Genomic DNA, 13,225 nt, shown 5'->3' with positions numbered 1-13,225 from the left:
AACATCTCGGCTCACAATTAGCTGCTAGAATTAGCTTTGAGTGTTAGATTTGAGTCAGATTAAATATTATGAGATACGGCTCAGACTGCCGGAGGTTCAGGACTGCAGGATGACTTCCATTCAGCCAGGTATGAACACTCTCTATTTAAATGTTATGTACTAGTGCAACTCAAGAAATGTTTATGTCTTTTATTGTTGATGATTATGGCTTACAGCCAATGAAAACCCCAAAAATCAGTGTCTCAGAAAATTAGAATATTATATTCTGACCAATTGGTACTTTTGGCAGTGTGGGCGGTGTGCCAAATCCTGCTGGAAAATGAAATCCGCATCTCCATAAAAGTTGTCAGTAGAGGAAAGCATGAAGTGCTGTAAGATTTTGTGGGAAAATAAAACTGCACTGACTTTAGACTTGATAATAAAACACAGTGGATCAACACCAGCAGATGACATGTCTCTCCAAACCATCACTGATCTTCAGTAAATTTTACATTTCATTTGTAAATCAAGGGAGCAGAGTCTGGAGGAAGAGTGGAGAGACACACAGTCCAAACTGCTTGAGGTCTAGTGTGAAGTTTCCACCAATCAGTGATGGTTTGGAGAGACATGTCATCTGCTGGTGTTGATCCACTGTGTTTTATCAAGTTTAAAGTCCTGTCCCCTGTGTGTGCTGTTCTGTGATGTGTTAAAAAAACGGTATCTGTGTCTGTATCTATCACAGCTACACTGTTGCTGTGGGTATTATGGGATTATCTAAAAGGCATATCATATTTATCTGCTCATATTTAATATCTCGTTATTGTCCCCTTGCTATTATTCTCTTTTATTCTCTCTGTTCTCTCTCCACCCAATTTTTCTGTCTCTCTTTCTTTGCAACTAGCTAGCAACACCCCTGCAGTCAATAAATATTAACTAGACCTAGTTGGTTACCTGAATTATTGCAGATTTTAATGTTCTTTTCTAAAAAAAAAAAAAAAATATCAAAACTTTTTTTTTCTCTTGCTTGTTTATTTTCTCTTGGTCCTTTTTCTCCCATTTGTCTGTGGTTTTCTCTTGTTTTTATTTCTATTCTTCTCTCTTTGTCTGTCCCTCCACTTTTGTGTTTCTCCCGCTTTCTTCCCTTAAGGACTTTCTTTTATCATTTATCATTCTTTTCTTCTCTCTCCACATGTCTCTTTTTTAATGCTTCCCTCTAAGTCATACAAAAGGTAGAAGAATAGATACTAAGATCTGTGGAAATTGATGTACCAACTTAAGATTTTTACTCAAGTAAAAGTACAAAAGTAATGGTTTCAAAACTATTTAAAGTATAAAAGTAAAAGTAACGTAAGGAAAAAATAAAGCCATTAAGGACAAAAGCTTAGGCCATGAGCCGTGATGATTATAATGTTCTATTTGAATGTTAATGTTGATAATATAATGTGGGATGCACTAGGCTGTATCCTGTTTAAGCTGCATATATGCCCATTGTAAATGAATGTATTTTAGCAGAATGTAAATATATTAAATAAGCTTAGTTTGCACATTTCTCATTTGAAGTTCTCTTGAGTCTCTGCATGGATCATCTTCATACTCGGCTACATACGCCTGCTATGTTCTTGCTGGAGAGTGGGGGGGGGGGGGTGTGCAGGTGTGATGGATCACATTATAAACCAATAGGGAGTCGGAATGGTATATGTTTATACTTCTCTACATCCAATCACAATCAGATTCACTCTATCTGGATGGAGAGACTTATCTGGATAGGGGTTTTATTGAGCGATGAGAAGCGGAATGAAAACGACCTGAAATAAAATAGGAGTAACGAGGCAATTTTTAAAATGTAAGCAGTAGATAAGTTTAGATAATTGTGTGAAAATGTAAGAAGTAGAAGTGGAAAATCATCTGAAAAATAATAATCACTCTAAAAAGTATAGAATAACCAACATTTCTACTTAAGTAAGGGAAGTATTTGTATCTCTCTCTCTCTGTTTCTCTCTCTCTGCTGGCTTCCATGAGTGACAGAATCAGTTTGGGTGGCTTTGTGTGTGTGTGTGTGTGTGCGTGTGTGTGATGGAGTGATGTAAGAGCAGATGGGGGCTTTAGTGTTCTTATCAGTAGAGAGAGAGAGAGAGAGAGAGGGTATATGTTAGTTTTCTCTCTGGACAGAGAGAATAAAGAATAAATGTGTGTAAATTTTCTCAGAGCTTCCGTTGGCTCAGACCACAGTACCTGCAGAGAGACAAAGTGACTGATAACATTCACACACCTGTCCTCTTCTCCTCCCTCTATTCTTTCTCTCTCTCTCTCTCCCTCCCTCTCTCTGAGTATCTCTCTCACACACTCTCTCTCTCCCTCTCCCTCTTCCTCTCTCTCTGTGTTTCTATATACAGTGATGTGGAATGGTCTTTCAATGTATGTAGAGTGTTAGTAGGGGTCAGTAGTTTGACAAAGTTGTGTACCAGTGTGCAGATGTGTTCTAATTGAGTAGTGAAACAGTGTGGAGTGTTACAGGTCAGTGGTGTAGCAGTGTGGAGTGTTACAGGTCAGTGATGTAACAGTGTGGAGTGTTACAGGTCAGTGGTGTAACAGTGTGGAGTGTTACAGGTCAGTGGTGTAACAGTGTGGAGTGTTACAGGTCAGTGGTGTAACAGTGTGGAGTGTTACAGGTCAGTGATGTAACGGTGTGGAGTGTTACAGGTCAGTGGTGTAACAGTGTGGAGTGTTACAGGTCAGTGGTGTAACAGTGTGGAGTGTTACAGGTCAGTGGTGTAACAGTGTGGAGTGTTACAGGTCAGTGATGTAACGGTGTGGAGTGTTACAGGTCAGTGGTGTAACAGTGTGGAGTGTTACAGGTCAGTGGTGTAGCAGTGTGGAGTGTTACAGGTCAGTGGTGTAACAGTGTGGAGTGTTACAGGTCAGTGGTGTAACAGTGTGGAGTGTTACAGGTCAGTGGTGTAACAGTGTGCAGTGTTACAGGTCAGTGGTGTAACAGTACTCTGTGTTTTGTAGGGGTGTCACGATTCTCTAAATCCTCGATTCGATTTCATTTTCGATTTGAGGGTCACGATTCGATTCGATTCTCGATTTTCTTGTTTTTTTTTCTTGTTATTATTTTATGCCTCATAAAATTTAAATAATATATTTATTATTATTATTATTATTATTATTATTATTATTATAAATATTATAAATATTATTATTATTATTTATTAAGATATATATGGTAATGCCATCTAGTGACTTTTTTTGGTAGCAACAGTGTGCACTATTAAAACAAGCAGTTTATCAGAGCTGTGTGTGGATGGCTGGTGAAACTGCTCACTTACATGAAGCTGCAGTTCTTCATCAAACCACTAGTCGGAGCTGCAGCAGCACAAGCCCCGCTCTCTTCACTCAGTCACTACTTCAGTACAGCCCAGCCACGGGCTACAGAGCTCAGCCAGTCCGTTTTTACTGTTTCTGTAAACAAATAAAGGTTTTAACCCCACTAACCGGATAATACAGCTCACTACAGTTCATCTTTCAGCCCAAGCAGCTAACAGCAGCAGGTTAGAACAGCCGACACGGAGTCACTGCTCGGATTACATTATAAACAGGTCAGTTAGCGCGCTGCTAACCTCAGGATGTTTATAACTACGGAGTTTAGTGGACACACCACGGCCGCCAGGTAAGTCTTTTAAAGGCTACTGAAGACTATTAAAGGCTATTAGAGTGTAACCCCTGGCTCCCAGGGGTTACAAGAGGTTATTGAAAGCATTATTGGGGGGCAGAAATCAGTACAGGCTGGTTAGATAAGTGATGTGGGTATTGTCTTATAAATATTTACACATAACATATCTCTCCTGAAAAGCTTTTATTTTAGTCAGAAACACGCTTGTGTTTACTTTATCTGAGAGAAAGATGTTTTTTTAATTCAATGGAAAGCAACAGGTGTAGTCAATTATAAGTTTAAGATTTTTAATCCACCTCACTGTGATCTATAGTCAGTGTGCTCAAGTCACACTGACACACGCATTTCAGCGAGTTCACACGCTCTCACCTGCGCGCACCCACCCCTCCGTTAGATACAGATACAAAACCTGCGCGCCCAACCCCCGCCCCCCCTCCCCCGTTGGACAGATAAAAACAGTGATCACACTCCCGCCGACATTCAAAACTTGAGAGCCCTGTCTATATTTCTATAAATCCGTTTTCAGTTTCTCCTCCGTGGTTGAAAGGCAGCTGTCTCTCACACAGCAGAACTGAGGGCGGGGCTGCGCTCATGCAGTGGCTATCTCTATTTAAATGAATAGGATGCGCTGTGTTGGTGCCGCGCCATTTGCGTAGCGCGCTGCGCTATTTGCGTAGCGCGCGCGGGAGGGATCGTCGATCCTCTTTTTGACTTCGATACTCGAGATCGTGACCTCATTTCGATTCGATTTCGATAAAATATCGAGATCGTGACACCCCTAGTGTTTTGGGTCAGTGGTGTAACAGTATGGTAATGTTTTATAAATCAGTGGTGTACCTGTGTTCAGTGGTGTAACAGTGTACTGTTTTAGGTCAGTGGTGTAACAGTGTGGAGTGTTACTGGTTACCGACCTCACAATCTGATTGGTTGAGAAATGTTCTAGTCGTGCTGATATTTGTGATAACATCACAACCTTCTCACACAAAACTTGTATCGCTCCGCCGACGCGTTGCCAAAAACAGCGTATATACACAGTACAGTTTTAAATCATCACCTCCACCTGCACCAACAGCAGCGTTAGCTTAGCACTGTCTAGTGCTCAGCTGCAGCACGCTCGCCCGCAGCGCTGGCTCGTCGTTTGTGGAAAAAAAGGGAAGGAAAATCGCTGGGCTAATGCCATCTGACAGCCAGAACGCTAACCAGCCAGGCTAGGCTAAGCTAATGCTGAGCTAAAGCAAGCTACGCTAACCTAACCACAGTCCAGCCGGCTACCTAAAACCAACACCGCCCAGCAAAACAAGCAGAAATGCTCAAAAAATGCACAGCTTTCACCTGAAGACGACTCCACGGAGCAGGAGAGGAGAGTATTAGCGTTATTTCACGCTCCTAACATTACCATCTTCACTTATTCCCAATTTTGATTTCAGGCTAACGTTCGTAGTGTTAGTTTGTATGAACCATACACCGTTTTGTAGTTAAGTTTCAGTTCTGTTACAGTTGTTGTGGAACTACTTTTTGGCGGAAGGCACAGTCCATATTAAAGCACATTCATTCTTAATTTCTTATAGTTCTTTGATTTATTTTTTTTATTCATTTATTCATTGAGATAAATTGAGTTTTGTGAGTTTTTTGAACATCAATATCCTCAGAGCACACTGTACCGGTTGCTGTATTTTATACTGTGCTGATTTTATTGCACTGACAGTATCAGTTTAATTTGATTTAATTTGTATCAGTATATGGATTGTGGGATTGTGGGATTGGAAAGCTTGTCTGTATTATGGTTTTGTTCTGGTTCTTTCTCTCTGTGGTATCTTCTGCAGTCAGGCTGCTTTGGTTCAGTCGTGGTGAATCTCTCCACCTGCTGTATTTAATCAAATCCAGCCCAGCGGCCACCCCAGCCTGACCGGAGGTCGATCTCTCTCTCTCTCTCTCTGTATCTGTCTCTCTCTACTAGAATGAAATCTGTGGATCCTGAGAAGGAAATTCTCAGTGGTAGAGGAAGAATACATTTTGTCACTGTCCAATGAAAAACAAGTATCTCCATTTTTGTCAATTTTTAGTTTACTATTTCTATTCTATTTCTATTTCTATTGTAAGTTTACAAGGTTTTTTCGCTCTCCTGTAAAGTTGATAATTTGGAGATACTTGTTTTTCATTGGACAGCGACAATATATTCTGGGACTGATCACTGAACTAAAAACACCTATAAGAACTCTTACACACCTTTTTTCATTGACCACTGATGCTTTGTGGCTTGTTTAGCAGTGCATTTCTGGGTTTAGTGAGAAACATATGTGCCTTATGTTTGGCTCTTGCACCTTTTCCATTGTCTCCTGGTACTTTCTATTTGAATACGGGGGATGTATTTACACCTCAACTTTCATCAGTACATACTTATTCCCCCCAGGCTATCTACCTGTCTGTCTGTGTACAATAAAAACCCCAAAAATCCCTTACCTACCTTGTGTTTCTTGTTGATGTAGGCTAATGTAGATAACAAGTAATGAAATTTTATACTCTAACGATTAGCATTTTGCTAAAGAAGCTCATTTTGGTTTGATAGCAGCTTTACCCACTCTTGGCATTCTCTCAGTCCACTTCATGAGGTAGAAGCTAGAATGGTTCTCCAATACTCTTGAAGACGTTCTCAGAAGCTGCCTTTCTGAAATTGTAGCATTATATATGTATATTTGTAATTTCAAAGTTGAAATACAGCTCTGAAAATTAAATTAAAAACCTCTGGAATATAATCAAGAGGAAGATGGATGATCACAAGCCATCAAATCAAGCTGAACTGCTTGAATTTTTGCACCGGGAGTAAAGGCATTAAGTTATCTAAAAGCAGTGTGTAAGACTGGTGGAGAAGAACATGATGCCAAGATGCATGAAAATCAGGCTTATTCCACAAAATATTGATTTCTGAACTCTTAATACTTTATGAATATAAATTTAAACTTGTTTTCTTCGCATTATTTGAGGTCTGAAAGCTCTGCATCTTTTTTGTTATTTCAGCCATTTCTCATTTTCTGTAAATAAATGCTCTAAATGACGATATTTTTATTTGGAATTTGGGAGAAACGTTGTCTGTAGTTTATAGAATAAAACAACAATGTTCGTTTTACTCAAACATAAACCTATAAATAGCAAATTCAGAGAAACTAAAGCAGTCTCTTATTTTTTTCCAGAGCTGTAGACGATTGAAAATATTTGATTTAACTGAAACTAATCTAATCGTCTTGCAATTGTTGTTTATCAGTTTTTACTCTGGATTATGTATGATTTATCATATGCAGTAAAATACAGAACAGTATGTAAGTACTTCAGCTGGTTTTACCATAAACCCACAAGTTTTCTCCTGTATGATCTCACATTAGTCTCATCAGACCTTACAATTGTTGTCAGGATTCCACCAGTGAGGGTTCTGTACTTAACTGGCAACCCCCTTATGGGTTCTATATAGACCTGGCAACCTCTGCTTGTGTCAGTGATTCAGCATAGCTCTACAGTTCAAACCACAGATGTTGGAAATCTGTGGGTGGGGATGTGAGGCTTAGCGGATCACATTATTTACAAATACGAAACAAAACATGTTAAATTCAGCAGATTTGATGTTAGAAATGATCAAACATTTGTTTTGGTTACCTGAGGATAAGTCTTGCAAGCCATATTTAACTCCTGACAAGACATTTTATGCTCTTTTAATCTCTCAGATCTCATGGCACGAGATTTCGGCATGCACTTATCGGATAGTGGTCAGCATATCTGCCTTCCAACCTGTTAACTCGGGTTTGATTCGCATTTAAACCATGATGACTGACTTTGGTCAGTGATGGCTTAGGTGTTATTGATATGTTATTGATGACGTTGAGGATGTTGAGGATTCATGTATGTGTGTGTGGATTGGTTGTCTTATGTTCCGTCTAAATTGGGTTAGGACAGGTGATTATGGAGGCCATGATAAAAATACATGAATTCCTCATTGACATTCACTGCCTGGCCAAAAAAAAAATGCCACCAACAAAAAAAAGGGTCATACACTCTAATATTTGGTTGGACCACCCAGCTTTGATTGCAGCACACATTAACTGTTGCATTGTTTCAATAAGCTCCTGCAATGTAACAAGATTTATTTCAATCCAGTGTTGCTGGATTAATTTTTCACCAAGATTTTGCAGCAGCATTGATGATGGTAGAGTCTGACCACTGCACAAAGCAGCTCTTCTCCATCCAGCACATCCCAAAGATTCTCAATGAGGTTAAGATCTGGACTCTGTGGTGAACTCTCTCAATCCATGTGTGAAAATGATGATCTCATGCTCATTCAGTATATTTAGGTAGTCAGCTGACCTCATTCTTTCAGCACATACTGTTGCTGAATCTAGACCTGCAGACCAACTGCAGCATCAACCAACCCCACATCATTTACTTACCAGAAGGTCTGTGCTGTATAAGAAGATTTATGATCATGGACTAAACATGAAGTCTGCAGTTTTAGAAACAACACTGAGTTTTCTGAGTCATGATCTGATCTGTCCATCTCTGAGGAGGAGGTTTGAGAGCAGGCGGAGGACAGGATGGAGGGATGGATGGAGAGTGGAGGTAAAGGAGGGAAGGAGGACAGGCTTCAGAGAGACTGCAGCTCCATTTAGATTGGCTTTATTTAGAGGATGGCCTAAATACTGAACTACTGACGACTGCAGGAGAGTCAGATTCAGCACTCAGAGTTTACCACCCTGTTACCCTGTTACCACTATAAAACATATTCACCCCGGATGATTTCTCCTTCTAATGATTCATCAATGGAATTGTAATCAGAATCATTAGACTTTTAACAAGAATTTACTGTACAGTACCAGTCAAACGTTTGGACACATCTTCTCTTTCAGCGTTTTTATTTTTTCCCTATATTGTAGATCAGGGGTGTCCAAACAACGGCCCGCGGCCCGTTTCCTTTCTTGGAGCGGCCCGTGAGGTATTTTAGAAATAGAATGAAAGTTGGCCCGCTGTTAAGCAGGTTTTTATAATGTGAGATTCAAAGTTTGATCGCTAGGTGTCAGAAACGGGCCAAAGAGTCTAAAAGCGGAGAGGGTGCGCATTTCTAGCGCAGAAAAACGGGACAAAAGAGTCTAAAAGCGGAGAGAGTGCGCATTTCTAGCGCAGAAAAACGGGACAAAAGAATCTAAAAGCGGAGAGGGTGCGCATTTCTAGCGCAAAAAAACGGGCAAAAGAGTCTAAAAGCGGAGAGAGTGCGCATTTCTAGCGCAGAAAAACGGGACAAAAGAATCTAAAAGCGGAGAGGGTGCGCATTTCTAGCGCAAAAAAACGGGCAAAAGAGTCTAAAAGCGGAGAGAGTGCGCATTTCTAGTGCAGAAAAACGGGACAAAGAGTCTAAAAGTTGCCGTAATTAAGGGGTTTAATATTAAGAGACATCATGAAATTAAACATCAATTTGAAAAATCTTAGTTTACACAATACTGTCAAAGATAAAGAGAGTTAGTCAAGTAAAATGGTGTGTAAATGAAATAATCTGGAAAAAAAGTATTATTTAAAGTGGTAAATTTCATTATTTGTTTTATTACAGAGTCTGTGGCCCGTGACTTCAAATATATTTCTCCTTCTGGCCCCCAACAAAAAAGGTTTGGACACCCCTGTTGTAGATTATTATCGAAGTGATCCAGACTATGAAGGAACACATAAGGAATCATGTAGTAACTTAAAAGTGTTAAACAAACCAAGATACTCTGTGAAAAAATATTTATTAGATGCTCTTATCTGGGGAGCTGTTAACTTTCGGTTTCTGAAGCTGGAAACTCTGATGAACTTATCCTGTACAACAGAGGAAACTCTTGTTCTTCATTTCCTGCTGTGGTCCTGATGAGAGCGAGTTTCATCAGACTGTTTTTAATGGTCTTTGCGACGGAACTTAAGGATACTTTTAAAGTTCTTGAAATGTTTCGGATTGACTGACCTTCCTTTCTTAAAGTATTTCCTAAAGTATTTTTTCTTTACCTAGTTAACACATTAAGAGGCTAGAAACTCAAGTAATTACCTCTTGATGAGTTCAGCACAGCTGTTAACTGAAAGCCTGAATTCCAGGTGACTCTACCTCATAAAACTGACTAAGAAAATCCAGCAGAGATGTGCAAAACTGTCTAATCTAAGCAAGAGGTGCTACTTTGAAGAATCTAAAATATAAAATATATATTTGTTTTTACTAAATAATTCCATATGTTTTTCTTCATAGTATGCATGACTTGGGTATTAATCTACAATCCAAATGTTTAACTGGTACTGTATATTCAAATCATCTAAAAAAGTAACTATACAGTGGCTTGCAAAAGTATTTATACTCCTTGAACCTTTTAATTAACTTCAATTTTATCACCTTACGACCACAAACTTAAATGTATTTTATCGAGATTTTATGTGATGAACCAACACAAGGCATCACGTAACTGTGAAGTGAAATGAAAATTATACATTGTTTTACAGTGTGATGCAAAAGTATTCAGCCCCCTTTACTCTGAACCCCTTAAATAAAATCTAGTGCAGTCAAATCAGCCTTCAGAAGTCACTAAATAAGTTTATATAGTTAATCCAGCTGTGTGTAATTTAGTCTCAGTTTAAACACAGTTTTTCTGTGAAGTCCTCAGTGGTTTATTAGAGAACGCTAGTGAACAAACAGCATCATGAAGACCAAGGAACTCACCAGACAGACAGGTCAGAGATAAAGTTGTGGAGAAGTTTAAAGCAGGGCTAGGTTATAAAAACATATCTCAAGTTTTAATCATCCCAAGGAGCACTCAAGCTTATTTGATCATTCTTTTTTTAATATACAGTACAGGCCAAAAGTTTGGACACAGCTTCTCTTTTTCAATGCATTTTCTTTATTTTCATGACTATTTACATTGTAGATTCTCACTGAAGACATCAAAAATATGAATGAACATGTGTGGAGTTTAATACTAAACAAAAAAAGGTGAAATAACTGAAAACATGATTTATATTCTAGTTTCTTCAAAATAGCCCCCCTTTGCTCTGATTACTGCTTTGCACACTCTTGGCATCATTCTCTCAATGAGCTTCAAGAGGTGGCCACCTGAAATGGTTTTCCAACAGTCTTGAAGGAAGGAGTTCCCAGAGGTGTTTAGTAGCACTTGTAGCTCCTTTGCCTTCTTCACTCTGTGCTCCAGCTCACCCCAAACCATCTGGATTGGGTTCAGGTCTGGTGACTGTGGAGGAAGTACATGAAACTCCACATGTGTTCATTCATAGTTTTGATGCCTTCAGTGAGAATCTACAATAGTCATGAAAATAAAGAAAATGCATTGAATGAGAAGGCGTGTCCAAACTTTTGGCCTGTACTGTATGTATCATTTTCATTCCAATTAATTCCACATAATTCTGCATAATTATGTGCTACTTTGTGTTGGTTTATCACTTAAAATCTCAATAAAATACATTAGTGTTTGTGGTTGCAAGGTGACAAAATGTGAAAATGTTTAAGGGGGATGAATACTTCTGCAAGCCACTGTAAGTGCTGTTACAGATTTACTGTAGTTTATTGACTCTGTGCCATATTTACCCATCCATCTCCTCTATCTCTCTCTCTCTCCTCCTTCTGCTGTTCAGCTCACAGATTTACACTCCGGAAGGATTTTTTAAAGCCTTAAAAGAGATTACACGAAATATTACAGCGACTCTGAATCTCAGCCAGTCCAGCCGAGCCGCGCGGAGGAGAGCGTGCGCTGTGTTTAGTTTAGCTGAGACTCATTTTGGCGAACACTTTTCTTATCACTCTTTGAGCAGCACGAGGAGTACAGGGCTGTAGCAGTGTAGCAGTAATGAAAGGTTATAATCAAATATGAATCTACTCATTACTCCTGATTACTCCTAATATTGCAAGTTCTTCTTTTTTGCATGAGCATTAGATTCAGTGTGTACTGTATAAGTCCACGCATGCATAACATTACACTGCTATACCACTAAAATAGAAATGTTCAGTGACAAGAATAAGTAGAATTTTTGGTTTTCTGCGTTCATTTGTCATAAAATGATTATATTTTACACCTTGTGCAAGGTGTGTTGCGCTGCTCATTGCTATCTTACACCCTGTTAACAGTCTATTTTCACACCTTGCACCCATGTCGTTAAAATAGCGTCTGAGTTTAGGAATAAATCCACGTTGATTGGTGTGGTGGTCTGGAAGTGAGGTGTGTTCAGAAAAAAAGTCTGGCATTTTTATATCTTGGCGGCGAGAAATGCAAGTGCACCACTGATTGATTAATACCCTGACAACAGTCAGCTGCCAAAACCTAAAATCTTAACCATGCAGGAGCACCCCAGCTCCCTACACACACAAATAAACCCAACTTTTATCTCAACAATAAACAGAAACTGATTGGATTAAAATAAGTTTCAGTAATACTTTCTATTAATGTCATCTCTATAAGACTCTATAAACATACTCATAGCACATTATAATGTATCCATAAGTTATTATAAACATGACTATACAGTACATATTTATAAAAATGTATAATTCACCATAGCCATGTTTATTATGCATCATGAATTGTGATTATAATGCATTAATAGCTGTGTTTATAGCATGTTATACATCAATACCAAGAAACTCAGTCCAAGCTTGTAGAATTATGCATTATGACTAAAAAAGCTTCCAACTTATAAACACACCCTCAATAATCCTATAAATATAGTTGTAACCACTCATAAACTATTATTGTCTTGAATATAATATTATTTATAGTCAATTATAATGTATTATAACACTTCTTTGTGCTCTAAAAGTAAAGTACCATACTTTCATTGTGGGACTATATTTATTATTAATGATAGATATACTATATACTATTTTAACATACACATTATAAGCACATCTTATAATGTATTATGATCTCAAGTCATAATGCTTAATAAACATGGCTATAATGGGTTATGCATTTTTATAAATATGTATAGCCATGTTTAAAATGCCTTATGACTGCATTATAATATGTTGTTACGAATGTGGTTATAGAGTTTAATAGAGATTATATTCATAGAAAGTGTTACCAATGTTTCTTTTATTCAGATTTTATACATATGATATTGTGTTTTTAATACTGTGAAACGCTCACAATATTTAATAAATTGAATCAGAACCCCTGTATTGTGATATATAATATATCAGCAAGTTCTTGCCAGTACATAGCCCTACTCCTAATAATAATATAGAAGTTTTTGGTGTTTTAATAAAAGCATATATAGAATTTGAGTGGGTGTGTGGTGATTTCTGTTCACCTGATTTTAGTGTAAGTTACCATATAGAAGCTGTTGCGTACTGATACTGGTGCCTCTCAGTCATCAGATCAAACCTGCACCCATGTGTGAGATACAATAATACAGAGTGCAGCAGAATACTGTGTGTGTGTGTGTGTTTTATCAATCAGTGTTATCCTGCATAATTATCAATAATTATCATTTTCCACTGATCGCAGGAGTATAGAAATGCTATATAGCTTTATAGATGCCATACTTTCACCTGCGCTGAGAGTGAGTTCCGTACTG

General features: G+C 38.4%; 1 protein-coding gene across 1 annotated transcript in view; it reads left to right on the top strand.

Annotated features, from left to right (window-relative positions):
* The window catches only part of LOC103033205 (SH3 and multiple ankyrin repeat domains protein 2), a 230,313-nt gene that overhangs the window by 30,341 nt on the left and 186,747 nt on the right, over positions 1 to 13,225 (top strand). The window lies entirely within an intron of this gene.

Source organism: Astyanax mexicanus, chromosome 9, assembly GCF_023375975.1.
Source record: "Astyanax mexicanus isolate ESR-SI-001 chromosome 9, AstMex3_surface, whole genome shotgun sequence".
Classification (NCBI taxonomy): domain Eukaryota; kingdom Metazoa; phylum Chordata; class Actinopteri; order Characiformes; family Acestrorhamphidae; genus Astyanax; species Astyanax mexicanus.
This window is presented reverse-complemented; position numbering and strand designations above follow the sequence as displayed.